General features: G+C 50.3%; 1 non-coding gene across 1 annotated transcript; it reads left to right on the forward strand.

Annotated features, from left to right (window-relative positions):
* Window positions 1-13,334: 13,334 nt before the first annotated feature.
* LOC118710215 lies at window positions 13,335-13,442 on the forward strand. The gene has a single exon (XR_004985334.1). It is a non-coding gene; the product is annotated as a U6 spliceosomal RNA (small nuclear RNA).
* The last annotated feature ends 2,067 nt before the right edge of the window (window positions 13,443-15,509 follow it).

Genomic DNA, 15,509 nt, shown 5'->3' on the forward strand with positions numbered 1-15,509 from the left:
GCAGAGAGGGTTCAGCCTGCTGGAAGCCTGGACCACCTGGGACTCTCTTGAAAATACAGATTTCCAGGCCCCACCCTAAACATTTGGGAACAATCTTTAGGTTGGGATCAGGATGACCACCCAGTGATCTGAAAACGAGTCCATTTGGGCATCTCAGCTAAGGCCCTATGACACTGTGTGAAGGCCTGGGTGAGATAAGTCAAGGGGAAGTGGGATTAGTGAAAGGGGAGAGCTGTTTGGGGGCCCAGAATGAGAAAATACTCAGAGGAAGGGTGTCATGTGCTGGGGCCAAGCTTCGCCCAGCTAACAATCTCCCCTGCCCCCTCAGGAGCAGAGTGGAGGCCAAGTAATTTTAGAAGGAGCAGTCTCTGCTACTAAAGTGAAGGGTGTGGGAAAGGTGAGGGTGTGCTGTCTTCATAAACAAGCGTAAGCATGGTGTCTACTGGCTGCTGATACAGGAGGAGAGGGTGGGCTGAGAGCCCTGCTCGCTCCTTGTCTGTCTCCATCACACACGATGGGTTGGGAGCTGGGGCTGCACAGGAACAGCCTGGCATAGGAGACAACCTCAGAGCCTCCATCTGGGCTGATGGCACCAGGAGGCCTGTGGGGCCACATTGAGATGAAGCCTAATGCCCAGGGCTTTGCCTTTTGATTCTTTGTCCTTGACTTTGTCAACCTCTTTCATTACCTTGCCAACCACTCCTGTCTTACTTTTTTAGATGCCTAGTGCCTAGCACCAATCCTTGCCCACAATAAGTATAAGAAAAACACTTGTCAAATTGAGTTGAATTTTCCTTTTCAATTGGCCTCAAGCTCTTCCATCTCTGTCAGTCTGTCTTATAGCAGTTGGGCATTCGGCTGAAAGAGGGATGTGGTCCAACCACACCCTGCACACAGACATCCTCAGTGTGTGCTTGACTTGTGGACTTGAAAGGAGTGTCTGAAAAACCCTATTCTTTTTAGTCTGGAGTTAGTCTGGGTCCCATATGTCCTAGTAAACTTAACTGCCATTGTTGCTGGGGGACAAACTATTTTGTCTTCTCTCTTCTCCTTCTGCAACCTCTGCTCTCAGTGTGAACAGGTGAGAAGACTTTGGATTGTTCTTACTTCCATCTGACCTGGGAAGAGGCAATGAGGCATCGCCATTCTGTCAGCTACGTGACCTAGAACAAACGGTTCAGTCTCTCTGAACTGCAGAGACAGAGACGCAGCAGGTGCAAAGGCCAGGCATGAAACCATCACTCTGTAAATAAAGTTCTGTTTACCAATAAAGATGTTATTTACACTCATTGCACTTCGTTCATGCATTTATACAAACATGTGTTTTGTTCCTGTTTGTTAATATAGGTGGTGTGTTTGGTGGGATGGGGGGATTGTGCACCCTCCAAGCTTGGAGATTCAAATCAATTGCCTTCCAGGCCCAGTTCCAGGTCTCCCCTGTATAAAGACCAACATCCTTGCCCATGGGGGCCTTATGTTCCCAAGTCAGCCTTTGTTCTCAGGACCACAAGTCACTGGCAGCTGTCACTCTCAGGTAGCGGGGCTAGAGAAAAGAATTCTTGAAGCAGGAGGTAATTCAACGAATATCAATCGAACACCTAATATGTAGCATGCACTGGACTTACATTTTTCTTTAGGTGAGTGGGGACAAAGTCAGGGTGCCAAAGTTATTGGCTTTTGTTTATAGATTTGATATACGTTTACGCATTTTTCGGAGTATAAGACAACCCCCTAATTTTACAGTTAAAACATAGGTTTAGGCCTATATTCGCTGTATAAGACTACCCCCTACTTCAAAGAAAAGACTTACTTTGCTGTCAAGATCTGCAGGTAATTTTTGTGCAATTTGGGTCTTTTGCCCCCGATTTTCGGTTGACTTTTTTTCCGTTTCAAAAGTCGTCTTATACGCCGGAAAATACGGTATTGATATTTATTGAGTGCTAACTATGCCTAGGATTTTCAAAGCAAAGGAAGAGGAACTTGAGCTGTGGTCATAATCGGGGCCTAAGTTTTCAAAAACCCTGTAGGATCTGAGAGCAAAGGAGAAAGAGTTCCTTCTGCCCACACACCTGTGGAAGTGGGTACGCCTAGTCACATCTGGTTCCGCACCTGGGACCCAATGGTAGCTTTAGAAAATCCTGCAGCTGGATAAATGCACCATTAACAGTACATTCAGGGCAGGGGAAGAGGGGAATAACCACAGATCCTGAAAGCAGTTCCATCTGTGTTTATTTCTCCTGCTCCAGGCCGTGGACTTGGTAAGGGCAGGCCACCGAGCAGAGCTCTTTTAGAAACACTGTGCTTATGCAATGGGGAAGGGCCTGGGCACTTGGGTTCCTGGTCCAGGTCAGAGCACCCTTCCCCCCACCTCCCAAAGGAGCTGCTCTTATCTTTCCTGTAATTGGGTTGGAACAATGGGAGAGGTTCCTCAGAGGACAGCAAGCTCAGCAGGACCTGCGCCAACTTCTTCCCAGGAGAGGGAGGAAGGCAGGACAGCAGTGGGCTTTTGAGGGCAATAATCCAGGTTTCTACAGAGCTTCAGGGTTGCCTGGGCCTTGCACGTGATAGGAGGCTGGGGACAGGGAGGGGGGCAATGAGGCACAGGGGGCAGGGCCTCCCAGGCTTGAGGAAGACATGTCAGCCCTCTTTCCTCTCTCTCATTGTCACCTTTGTGTCTTTGCAGGCCTCGGAACAAACAACCAGACTCTCTAGGTTAGCCTGGTCCTTACACAAACCAAGGCCCCACAAACTCTTTGCAACCCTGAACGAGACAGGGCTGCTCTGGGCCTCCTTGTGAGTTCGTCCCGGCGGGCCTGAGCTCATTCTCCCCACGTCCATTCATCCCTTCTCCACACAAGCACTCCACTGCTTCCTCGTGCCTCTCCCTGGGACGTGAGTATGCAGCAATTATTCATGGGGCTTCAGGACCACAAAGTCTGGACCTGATTAGTTGTGCCACACCTCCCTGCATTACAGAATCTAAAGTTCAGGGAGATTAAATACATCGAGAGGCCAAGCAGATGACAGACCACTGAGTCATTCAGCCGACTTACCAACACTGTTCAAACAAGGACAGAACCTGAGGCCGGGCCCCCCGACAGAAATTAGACATAAAGGGCTCTCCCTTTATGTCTAATGCAACGAACAAGTGACTAGCCAAAAGAAATTGAGACTCATAATTAGGCATGCACATTCTATCTCAGATGTTTTTATTGTGTGACTGGGACTTTATCGTGACCATGTGACAGTGTAGCAAGCGGGTAGGAGAGGACTCGTAAGCCAGTGGAATGTGTACGTATTTAAGTGGGTATAATTGGGTCGGAAAGCTGGGGAAATTAATATGTTCAATCCAGAGCCTGTGTGTGCTAAGCTTTCTGTACATTACCTTCGAAAATGTTCACAACCACCTTAGGAGATGATTTTGTTGCAATCCCAGGAACCCCAGTTGATCAGCTGTGATTAGGATATCCAAGGGCCCATTAAATTGCTCCCAACAGCAAATCTGGCCTCCAATATTCCTCAGAGGCCCCATCACTAGTGTAAGATGCTGACTCTGCGCCTGTCTCATTTAGAACAACATTCTCCCACTGGGTAGGGTGTGCCCAATCTGCGATGTTCACCCCCATGAGAACTCCCCTCCCAGCTCTGAGGTCAACCTGGAGGAGGCGGAGGACACCATGCAGCTTCTCCTTCTTGCAGTGAGAGGCACAGGGTGTGCTTCTGCCTGAGAAATTTATCAGGAATTTCATTATCTAGTGAGGGAAGTTCCAGGCTGCCCACGCCTGCTGCAGAGCCAGCCGCGGAGCGAGGTTGGGTGCACTTCTCTGATCCAATGTTCCTCTGAGGTCAGACTTCTCTGAATCAGTTCAGCCTCAGCATAAGGGACCAATGGGGGCTTTGGAGAGGACTGAGGAGTGGAGGAGAGGTTGTAGGAGTATCACTCAGCTGGGTAAGAGTCAGAAACAAGACCGGGACCAGGATTCTGACCTTGCTAGTGACAACATCACCCCACACGTAGAGAGCTCGTCTCTTGTGCACACCTATGTACTTGTTCAATCCCCTCAGCAGCACTGCGAGGCCAGCACTGCTACTGGCTCCGTGCCACACACGAGGAACCGGAGGAACAGAGAAAGAGGCTTGCCCAAGGTCACACCAGCTAGTTGGGCCTCTTTCCCATCATGACCCTGTGGCTCTTACCTGCTCCTCAAAGCCTCAGCTTCCCAGCCAGAAGGGCCACCTGGTTAATGATTGACATGTTCTTCAGAATCCCAGGTGCTCAGGCAGCATGCCCAGCTGCTGGCTCATCAAAACCTGCTGTTTTATGAACCATTATAAACGTCTTGTGACCATAAGGACACAGATTAGGTAACTCTCAGACACACAGCCAACCCAGGTGGACTCTCAGATACTTCCTCCTCGTGTCCAAGCTTCATTCCCACACACCCTGTGTGGCAGGAGTGCTGGCACACCATTCCTCATTGGCCATGTCTGGACGACTCCTTGTCCCCCTTCTCCATGCCTGCTTCCTCCTAAACCTCTCCCACTGGGATCCTCCTTGAGAAAAGTCTTCTCTAATCCTCTGCTTCCAGAGGCCACAGTGGGTAGTGGTTAGGAGCATGGCTTGCCTCAGATCAGGTTCACTGGTCATGTGACTTTGAGTTTGAGAGACATGTAAGATCTCAGTGCCTCAGTTTCCTCATTTATAAACTTGATGCCCATAGGATTAGACAAGCAAGTGTGCATGAAGCAGGTAGCCAGTCCTGTGTCAGCATGATGCCCTCTCTTCCTAGGTCCCATGGCCCTTGCCAACCCAGCAGTGTTCTGTCTCCTTGTGGCAGACCCCTGAGGGCAGAGACCGTGCTTATCATCTCCCCACAAGTGGGACACTAAAGAGATGCCTGGCTGTCGTAGTATCTCTTCACGCTGCACCCTTCCACATCCGACTTCCTCCAGCTGAAACCTGGACCAGGTGCCTGAGCCCGTGCATCTCGCCTGAAGGAACCATGGGCTTCCCAGCCTGCTTTGTTGGTGGCTGTGGCCAGGGTCCGAGGGGACAGCTGTCCTTGTTTGCAATCTGCCTCCAAGCAAGGTCTTGCTCTGCTGAATGATCCGCTCAGAAATGAGTTCTGCCAGGTGGGGACAGGGTGGTCTCTGCCACAGAGGGTGTGGAAGCACCTCAGGGCAAAGCCAGACCCACACCTCAGTGGGCCCTGCTGCCTGCTCCCGAGTGTTCTCTCCCTTTTGACCCAGGCCCTCAGGCCTGCTGGTGTCTGTCTGTCTTCTCTCTCCCTCTTAACCCCCATCCCCCTTCCTTCCTCCTGTCTCCTCCCCACCCCTGCTTTTGTCCTCTGAAGAGGCCACAGCCTCCTCCAGACAGCTTACTTTGCTCTTGGCCTCCTTCCAGACATTTGTTTTCATTTCCCCTCAGTGAGGACCAGGAGGGGCAGTCAGGAGGCTATGCAGAGAGGGGGAGCTGAGACCAGACCTCCTGGATTTTCTGTGAAATATGAGCATTTCTGGTGGGGTTACTTGGCCTTTTCAGAGAGCATCTTCTATTTCCTCCTCTGCTGCTTTCAGATCTGGGGCTCTGAGCCCATGTTGGCTTCTGCTGCATTCCGCTCCCTGTGCATGCGTGTGTGTGTGTGTGTGTGTGTGTGTGTGTGTGTACTCCCAGGCACACAGGGAAGCACACAGGCACAGATACATATGGAAGTGCATACACTCACAGGGACACACATACTCACACACAATCACACATGCACACACTTACATGTCTAGCACACATTCACACCCTCACACTCACAGGGACACATTGACATGCTCACACACATGCAGACATGTACACCTTGTTCCTCAACATTTCCATGGAGATCAAGGGTATACATATGAGCCAAATGAGCCTACCTAAGAAATGCAAAGTATACAAAGTGAAATACCCAATTTAATGCAAACTACAGAAAACCAAAAGTTACAGCGCCTACACTGTTGTGGTCTGAGGCAATTAGGTGCCCTCCATTGTCCTCTGCCATTCCTCCAGCGTCAGGTCCCCTGCCTTACATACAGTTCAGAGCCTGCACGACCAGGCCACACAGGAGCGCCTGTCAGAGGACCACCACAGGGGCTGTGGGAGGGGCTGATTGCAGAGCCAGAAGTGGGACCACACTTGGCATTTGGAACAATTTCTCCTGAACAGTGGACCTTGCCCAACCCCTGGCCTCCCCTCAACTCTGTGACCCAGAGACGGGGCCAGAGCCTCAGCCCTTTTCTGTTGGTCTCTTCTGCACCACTGGTTGCCTTGGCAACAGTTACTGCTGGCCCCTGGCCTCCCAGAGCTCAAACTGTAATGCGATCTCAGGCAGGTTTGTTCTGCTCCGCTGGCTTTGAAGACAAAAGAAGGGTGCTAGCCAGCAGCTCTGGTTTCAAAACCTGTCCCCAGGGACCCCTCCCTTCCAAGTAGGGGGAGGGAACAGGATCTGGGAAGAAAGGTAAAGAGGGGGCCACAGAAGCAGTTCAGCTAAAAGAGAGGCAGCTGGAGGAGCAGGGCTGAGGGGCTTCCCTAGCACACCCTTTGGAGAAATGGGCTGAGGAAATCCACACTGAGACGGGTCTATTGTTGATTCAATAGAAAAAGGTGTCTTTGCCCATCCTGTTCCTTCACTGTTTTAATCAGTGACTCAGTGAAAACGTGCCTTTAGATTCACAAGTGACACAAAGCTGCTAGTCAGTGCTCAAATGCTTTGAAAAATGTTCATAAAAGAGACTTTATTAGGTTGAGATAATGGGAAGTTTGGCTGCACAGCAATTGTCTTGAGGGTGCTAATCCCTCATGACACCTTACAGAGTAAATGTCACAGGAGCACACCGTATGCTTGTTAATCAGCTGCTCCCTGCATGCCAAGGAGTTGAGAGTCCCTCAGGTAAAGTGTGTACATCTTAGAAGTTCAAGGGGCTGATGGGATTGAAATTCAGGCTCCAGGATTGTATTTGGAATGTAAGTAAGTAATTGTGCAATTCAGAAGCTGTTTAATGCTGTGATTAAGAGAAAGGATTCTGGAGCCAAACTAGCTGGGCTTGAACCCTAGCTCTGGTATTTATAGGCTGTGTGTCCTTGAGGAAGTTACTTATCCTCTCTGCGTGTCAGTTGCCTCATCTATACTAATACAGTGGAGACGATATCACCACCTCTTTCCTAGCGTTTGGCAAGGATCAAGCCAGTGACGCTACATAAAACACTTAGAAGAGAGCCTGACATGCAGTAAATGCTTGTAAGTAAATCCTTATAAGTTGCTACTGGTATTAGTGGCTCGGCTGTGCACTTTTAGAAGCTTGGTGAGTTGCTTTTGCCTGGAGGGACCAGTTTAATACGCTTGGACAACTCAGTCTCCAAACTCCTCATTGCCCTGATGTCTTCAAGCTGTGCTTGGCCACTCTTGTCATAGGGATGAGGTAGCCCCGTCAGTAAGAGGGATCAGGGACCCTCTCGCTCGCTCGCTCTCCAGGACAGCCTGAGGCTACAAGCCCCCAGTCCACATTGTTGCCTTTGGTGGGACCCACTTATGAGAGGGCTGTCCCTCTCTCCGGCTGGTCCACAAGGACCCACTCTTCTGAGGCTCAGTCCGTGGCTATCAGGAAAGTACATTTTCCACCCAACTCCACAGCCAACTGTCCTGGAAAGGATGGGGAAAGCCTCTATCGTTATCTCCCTTCTCTAGCTTGAGTTTCCTTTCTTCCCCACTGGGTCTTAGGAACACTGGAGAGGCCAATTCCCAATGTGGACATAACATTATGGAAACATCTGCTTGTCCAGAGGGAAGTAAATACTGCTCTCATTCAAATCCTAGATTTGTTTGTGATCAGCTCCACCCACTATCTCAGCCCAGACCTTTTTCCCTTTTTTAAAACAATTTCTTTATTGATTAAGGTATCACATATTTGTCCTCATTCCCCTCCCATTCCCATCCCAAACCCTTCCGCAAGAGACCAGACCTTTTTTCATTCATAATTTCTCCTCGCCAACATGGCTGCAGTGATTTCAGGAGCCTGGAACCCTCACTGTCAGAGGAGTGACCACACTAAGCTTTGCAAGAATGTAAGCCACCTCTCCTTAGGAGAGGGGCTCTCGGGCAGAGCTGTGGTGGTTAAGTGTGTTTGGGAATCACATTTCTTCCTATGAGCTTCTCCCACAAACCAAAACACACTTGAAGTAACTGAAACTGGGGTTAACAAACAAAGCGCATGCTGGAAAACTACCAAACCTCATCTGAAAAGCTGAGTACAGTCTCTTCCCATGTGCTATGAACACATTTTTATTTTTCTTACGTTATTTATTTTACCAACACTGTCTGTATAAAATGCCAGATACTGTTCTGAGAGCTTTGCAAACACTGCCTCCTTCTTTAATCCTCCTAACAGCTCGACAGAGTGGATCCTGTTATTATCTTCATCCCCATTTTCAGAAAGAGAAACTGGAGCACAGGGATGTCCAAAGTCTATAGCCAGCAAGTGGCCAGGTCGGGATTCAAACTCAGGCAGCGAGCTCCAGAGTCCATCCATGGCCTAACCCACCGTGCTGCCTGCCTTTCAGTGACCCATGCTGGTCTGCATTTTCTGTAAGTAGCCTGGAATCTTCTAGAAGATATAGACAGTGCCTTCTACATTCTACAGTGGGTACTGCAAGCAGTCAACAGTTGCTTGTGGTGCTGTTAATAACTGTGGCAATGACCAAGCTGTGTCATTTTCCTCCGTGTCAGCTCTAATTGGAAACTGCGGCCCTGGATAGCAGGAATAACCAGCTCGTCTCCACTCGAGCGGCTGCCCCTACAGTTTGCCCAGGTGATTTAAGAACGGTGACAGCCAGCTACGAGTTCCAGGGGCCCTGGGAAGGCTGAGCGGCAGCGTGATGCCTGCTCCACCGGGAGAGGCAGGCGGCCCTCGGCCTGACCTCTCCACAACCTGTAATCACCACACCCTTCCAGCTTCCCCAGCGGAAAACAGCATCTTCTCTGCATTGTTCTTGGAGGAAGCTGGGCAGCGGCACAGAAAGTGTTTCTTCCAGGCCCCAGGCAGGCTGGCCTCTGGGCTTCTCTGCAGAGCCTGCAGCTCAGAAAGTAGCACCCTCTCTTCCCTGGGTGACACGTCCTCAGAGATGCTGTGCTGGAAGGGAACTACATCTGGCTCCCAGTTACAATCCCTGCAGCTTGCCTGGCCTGAGCCACCAGGCTTGGGGAAGGACAGAGGGTGACTTGGCCCCTTGCCCATGTACTTACTTGTGCAAAGGCCGCACCATGCTGAACCCTGTTCTGTATCTCACAAGGCGGGGGTGGGGGGGGGGTACGCATCTCCCATCCCTGACCCATTGCTGCTGGGGATGGATGTTCAGCTCATACAGGAGATTTTGGTGTTTTTTCTGGGAGCCCCTGACGTTTACAGAGCAAGGTCTGCCCAGACAAACACAGAAGATGGAAGCCCACCCCTGCAGCAGGCTGGGGGCTATCCTCCCCCATACTTGCTGGCAAGACCGCTGGGCAAGGTTAGATGTGTGAGTAACCCCAGGGCAAATGAAGAGGGGTAGTCACCATCCACTGCTCTCTGCGTCTCTACAGCTGGTACACAGGCTGCTTCTTTCTGGGTCGGACGTTTCTGTGACCCCTTCCAGAAGCTGGGGCACTTTGCAGTGCGAATACCTCTGTGCCCCCATCAAGTGGCAGGTTGTATGTTCACAGCAACTGGGCCAAGTAGACCGGTGGGTGTCCCTGTGCCCCTTTCACAGGTGGGAAACCCAGGACCAGAGCGGGAGCTAATGAATGGCACCCGCCCTGACACAGCCCAGGTTCTTTTCCCTTGAACTCGAGGCTGTGAAGTGAGGTGATTGTGCAGGCAAGGGAGGGACTTGAGGGAATTGCACAAACTTGAGTGAGAGAGCCTCTGAATTTGGAGCCCAGGGAACCCTGCTTGCCCCACCCTGGTCCTAGCCCTATAATTAAAGGCAGCTATGAGAGCAAGGAGCCTGTAGTCACTTCTCCACTCCAAGGAGAACCCACCAAAAATTAGCAAATATGTCCACTGTGTGAGAGGAAACCACCTTGCTATGCTCCAGCCTATCTCCTCTGCTAGACTCCAGGATGCTCCTGGAAAGAGCTGCCTTCCCTTCAGAAAACCAAGGGACACGCAGCAATAGTTGGTCCAGGAAGGTGGACCTGAGGGACCTTGGGGAGGTGCCCTAGAGAGAGGGTCAGCATACACTCCAGGCCTTTGAGTGACAGCCTCTCCACGGGCACAGCTGGGACTGTGTGACGAAGACATGGGGGAGCAGGAGCCAGGAGACTGGGTGTCCCCAGTGGGCTTAGCAAAGCTATTTTGAAGCCGGTTTATTGGGCAGCCAGGATGGCTCCCCCATGCTTGTGTGGTGACTCAGGGGGCACTGGTTACAGGGAGAGGATGGAGAGGGCAGCTCAGGGGGCAGCCAGATCAGCCAGGATGGGGGCAAAAGGAATAGGGAGGGACACTTGGAGGTACAGGAGGTGGAGGTGGCAGGACTTCAGGGAGTGTCTCATAGCCTGTAGGTCCACTGAGCTAATCACCTCCTGACTGGGGAGGATGGCCTGAGCAGATGAGCCACGCCTCCAAGGGGGCAGATTCTGCCCTGTAGGCGGGTCAGAGATGTGCCAAGTGAGGCTCTAGTGGCCATGGTACCATCTGTCCTGGAGGGCCATCCACCCCCTGCTGAGGCCCTGAGGGCCGCTCCCATCCTACTGGCTAAAAAGCCTGTGCCCAACACCCAGCCTGCCTGGTGTTCACAGAGGTCCCTTGGCACAGTGTTCCATAGGGAACAATCAAGGTGTGAAGGTTCTTCTATGGCAAACCATCATCGGTAACAGTCTTGCTGCCCCCGCCCCACACGCTGAGATTCTGATGTAGCTGTAGACGAGTCAGCTCCTATGGCTCCTGTCTGCCCTCTGGCTGGGTGGGCATGGTCCAGACCCTGACAGGTGACACCACCCCTCAGAGCAAACACTATTTCTGCCTTATTCTCAACATCCTTGTATTATCTCCAAGCCCTAGGACCTGTCATGTCTGAGGAGGAAATGCCCTGCTGGGACTTACCTGACCTATGTTGCCTTGAATGGCAGTTTTATGATAATAACTCAGAGCCTACTGACTCCACTGAGAAACAGTGACACAGATGTACCAAGGCTTTGATCTTATGGGACACAGACCTTGACCACAATAGGACTACCTTCTTATTGGATAGTATATGTGAGTAAAACATGTATGGCATTACAACACAACTGGTAAGAAACACATAAGCATTGCTGCAGTCAGAAGGGTTCCAGAATTCCGGAAAGAGGACACCAGTTCCCAACATTGTCCGTGCCCGAGGGAAGATTAGAGGCTTGAACTGAACGCAGACCCTGTCTTGGCACAGGGCATGAGACAGAGGTTCAGAGGTGGGAGGGGAGGCGGGGGAGAGGAACATGATGACTTCACAGATTCCAGACTAGAAAATCTAATAAAGGGATGCTTGCTAATTGCCCGTTTGGATGACTTCAGCAGCCTAATTAAATGGCATCTTTTTAAGTGGTTCCATGAGGAGTGTGGCTGATGCCAGGAACTTCAGACACTGGTGGACAGAGTTTGGGGGTAAGTTGTCCCAGCATACTACTCTCTATTTATGTGTAGACAGGGGGGGGGGGGGGGGGCTGGGAACGGGACTGGACTGGAGAGACCAAGGAGGAGGAGAGAAAAGCCCTTGGGGATGAAAGAAGAAAGCTTTGTCCACCCAGTGGCAGGTCCCAGCCCCAGCATCCCCCTCCATAGGCCTCTCCCATCCCCACGCTCAGGAAGCGCTGGCTTCTTTTGCGGAGCCCTCCATGCACAGAAAGGTCTGCTCAGACTCTGATGCAACCGGCCTAGGCCTTGCTAGGAGTTTTACTTCAAGTTTGATTTGATGCCAAGCTTAGATTCACACCTGCTTTCTATTATTTAGCATCATCCTTCTTATGACCTGGGGGCCAGCCCCTGCCTGTCTGCCTCCCTTCTCCAAAATGTATTCCCAGGCTCCCACCTCCCTGTGACTCTGTACACACTCATTGTCACATCCCACTTTACTTCCCCTGCATGTTTTGCCTCATTGGAGTCCCCTGACATTCAGAATGTTCTCTTTCTCATATTAAGCCAAATTCATATTAAGCCAACTTCAGCCAGGATGCCTTGAAGTCTTCATCTTACAGATACCATTGCAGTCCAAATACAATTGCCTTTTGCATTTATTTCTCAATGTTGAATATACACCATTAGAAAGAGCTTAAGAGGAAAGTGACAATCACCACTCTTAAGTGTACTGTTTGAGATTTGGGAAGCTAACTGACAAACTGAAACACTAAGTGTCCCAGGCTGCGGTGTGGGAGGGGAGGGGGGGGGGGGGGGCCTCTGGCCTGCAGGTGGAATGTGCTCTCTGACCTATAGCCCTCAGCCTTCCCCTGCTGAGCTCCCCAAGGACTGCCCCCACCTGTCCCTGCATTTCATCCAGCCCCTGGAGAGGCCCCCTAAGTACAATAGCTTCCAGGCCCAGACATGGGGAACTTTTTAGGGCTGGGTCTTGAACGAAAGCTTTCTGGGTCACAGTGGCTCAGAGAGCTGGCCTCCCAGCATGAAAGCTCTAAGCTGGAGGTCTGTGCCGGACATGTGGAGGGGGTGGCAGGCGTAGCTAAATGCTTCCTGGGAACAATGAGCAGGGCCTGCTTTCACCTGTTGTTCTCTGCCCTGACAGCTGTGGGAGATGAATGAGCCATGAGCGGGGCCAGCTGCAGGGAGGCTGGCTGCAGCCCCTGTGTGGCCTGTGCACACTCACACCATTGCACTCACGTCCTTTGCAATGTGACTGAGACTCACAGCCTCCAAACCACATCTCCGCCATGGCTAAGGGCTTCTGTTGGCAGAGCCTGAAGCTCTGTTATCTCGGGCTGCATTCCTGCTTGGTGTGCCTCGGAAAGATCCCTCCGGTCCTGCTTGTCGTATAAGTGACTCTCATGGGGGAGTCAGCCTGGCTGTGGCTGTGTTTTCCATCAAGGTCCCCTCCAGGCCACACCTGCGGCAACTGCTCCTCGGCCACCCAGGAAGCAGATGCAAACAGTTTCAAGCCTTTCCTTCCCTGCCTATTTTGCCTGTTCACGGGTGTCATAGCCCACATTCAATCTTTACCTCTTTTTTCTGTCATATTTAGTAAATGTCACCCAGAATGAAGTCCTTATAGAGTCTCAGAATTTAGGCAGGATGCTATCGCAATGGAATTTTGCATTGATAGCTCGATGTGTAACGTATATGAAGCATCAGGCGAGACCATTGGAAATAACTTAAGTGCTAACATCGGAACAATCCAGAGAAGAATCGCACGACCTCTGGGCAAGGGTGACATACAAATTATGGCAGCATTACATGTTTTTAGATGTGTTAACTAATCGTATTGTGGTAATCATTTTTGCAATATATACATATACAGAATCACTACTTTGTACACCTTAAACATTATACAATGTTATATGTCAATTACATCTCAGTGAAGCTAGAAAACAAACCAAAAAAAAAAAAAGGAACTTAGGGAAGATAGCACAATTAACCACTCTCAGGAGGCTTGCTTGAAGATTTGGGGTGGCATGCTGACAAGCAGGCCTGAGCTACTGCAAGGACAGCACAAGAAAGAAACCAGTTCAGCGCCCACAGGAAGCTACGAAAGGAGGGAGCATTCACCTGGTGTGCATGTCAGGGAAAGTCTGACTGTCATGAAGGATGGAGAAACATGGTTCTGTGTGAGGTGCTGATATCAACGCCAGAAATTAGAAATTCCTCCTTTGGGAGAGAACTGCCCAAATCCTAGTGAAGAGGGAGGAAGACTAAGCATGTGTCTATGGCTGGAAGCAGCAGGGGCCCCTTGTGAGAAAATCCCCTGGCCTCTTTTGTTTCTAGATTTCCAATTAAATGGGATTAAATTTTTTTCACTTCTGAATTCAGGCTGAAAATTCAGAAAGCACAAATGATCAACAGAAGAAAGTATAAATCATGTATCTTCTCACCCACAGTAACACTGTCTCTCCAGTCTTCTCTCTGTACAAGCAAAGTTTTGCTCAACTGTAATTTGTGAAATAGAGCATTGATTCTCAGTATGTTATCTTAGATTGGGTTATTGTTGTCCATGATCATAGGTGGCTTGGTGACAAAAACGCCTCTTTCTGTGTGCGAGAGGGCTTGGAAAGGGTTACCCTTTAGAGAAAATGCCCGTTACCGTCGCATCGTCCTTTGGATTTATCATCCTTCCATCTGTACATGTCTGTGTCAAGAGAGGCAGGGCCCTAGACCAACCATCCCCTCAGCCCAACACAATCGCTTACATTATTGTTCCCTATTTCACCTTTGTTTTCCTTCGTGCATCTATGATAGAGTGTGGAGAATGAGGCATATTTAAAATACTTCTAATAACCTCCCCATCTCTGGGTTAATCTCTTTGGTTCAGCAGACAGTAAACCTATAAGGGCAGGAAGATGTAGACCATGTTCACCCTGATGTGATCCTCAACCTTAAGAAAGCGTCTATCCTGGGAGAGGTTGTGTATAGACTAAACAGACGGAATATGTGCAGGGTCTCACTTCTTGTAAGAGCAGGGGGAATAGGGAAATAATCTGGCCTGTTCCCCCTTCCCGCCAGCACACTTATATTACAAATGAGGAAACTGCTAGAAACAGACTTACTCAAAGGCCTCTTGCAAAGCCCCGAAATGTAATTTCTTAGCCATTTGTGTGCCTTCTGGCTTGGGTGCATACCCATCAGACATATTTGTAGAGAGTTCATAGTGAACATCTGTGACTCAAGACAACATCGCCCAGAGCAAGTTGGAGGATGCAGGACCTTCTCTGCCCCAAAGGGCTAAGTGGGGGCCACTGATGTAAGTGCTGATCCCACTGGTGTTTGGACAGGAAAGGAACTCGGGCTGTTTTTCTTCACTGGAAGCCAATGGAGTCACTGGGGTTTTTTAAACCGAAGGTCTTTAAAGCTTGAAATGAAAAACCATGACCTCAGCCAGCACACATGCAGCCCCCGCTGCGATACATCGAGCACCGCACGCTCCAGGCGTCCTGTAAATAACTCACGTCTGTGGGGCACATGTGGGGCCCGTGAGCTGCCATCAGAGGTGGTTTAGTTGGAAGGCCAGACCCCAGCCCTGAGGACGGTACAGTCATCTGTTAGCGATTTCCCGCTCCCATTAAAACCAGACGCTGGATGCATGTGCCTCGTTGCAGACTGTCATAAGGGATTCGTTTTTATTGCTTGGGCTCCGGTCTCTGAACCACATCAATTACAGCCCTTTGTGTTACCGACAGGGTGTGAAGTGAAATGATGACAATCTCATTGCCGTGGAACAGTTCACAGATTGTATGGAGATGGAAGTCCACACTCACCATGAGAACAGAGCGAGTGGAAAAATCTAGATTCTAAGCTACAGGGACAAATCCACTCCA

Source organism: Pipistrellus kuhlii, unplaced genomic scaffold, assembly GCF_014108245.1.
Source record: "Pipistrellus kuhlii isolate mPipKuh1 unplaced genomic scaffold, mPipKuh1.p scaffold_m20_p_1, whole genome shotgun sequence".
Classification (NCBI taxonomy): Eukaryota; Metazoa; Chordata; class Mammalia; order Chiroptera; family Vespertilionidae; genus Pipistrellus; species Pipistrellus kuhlii.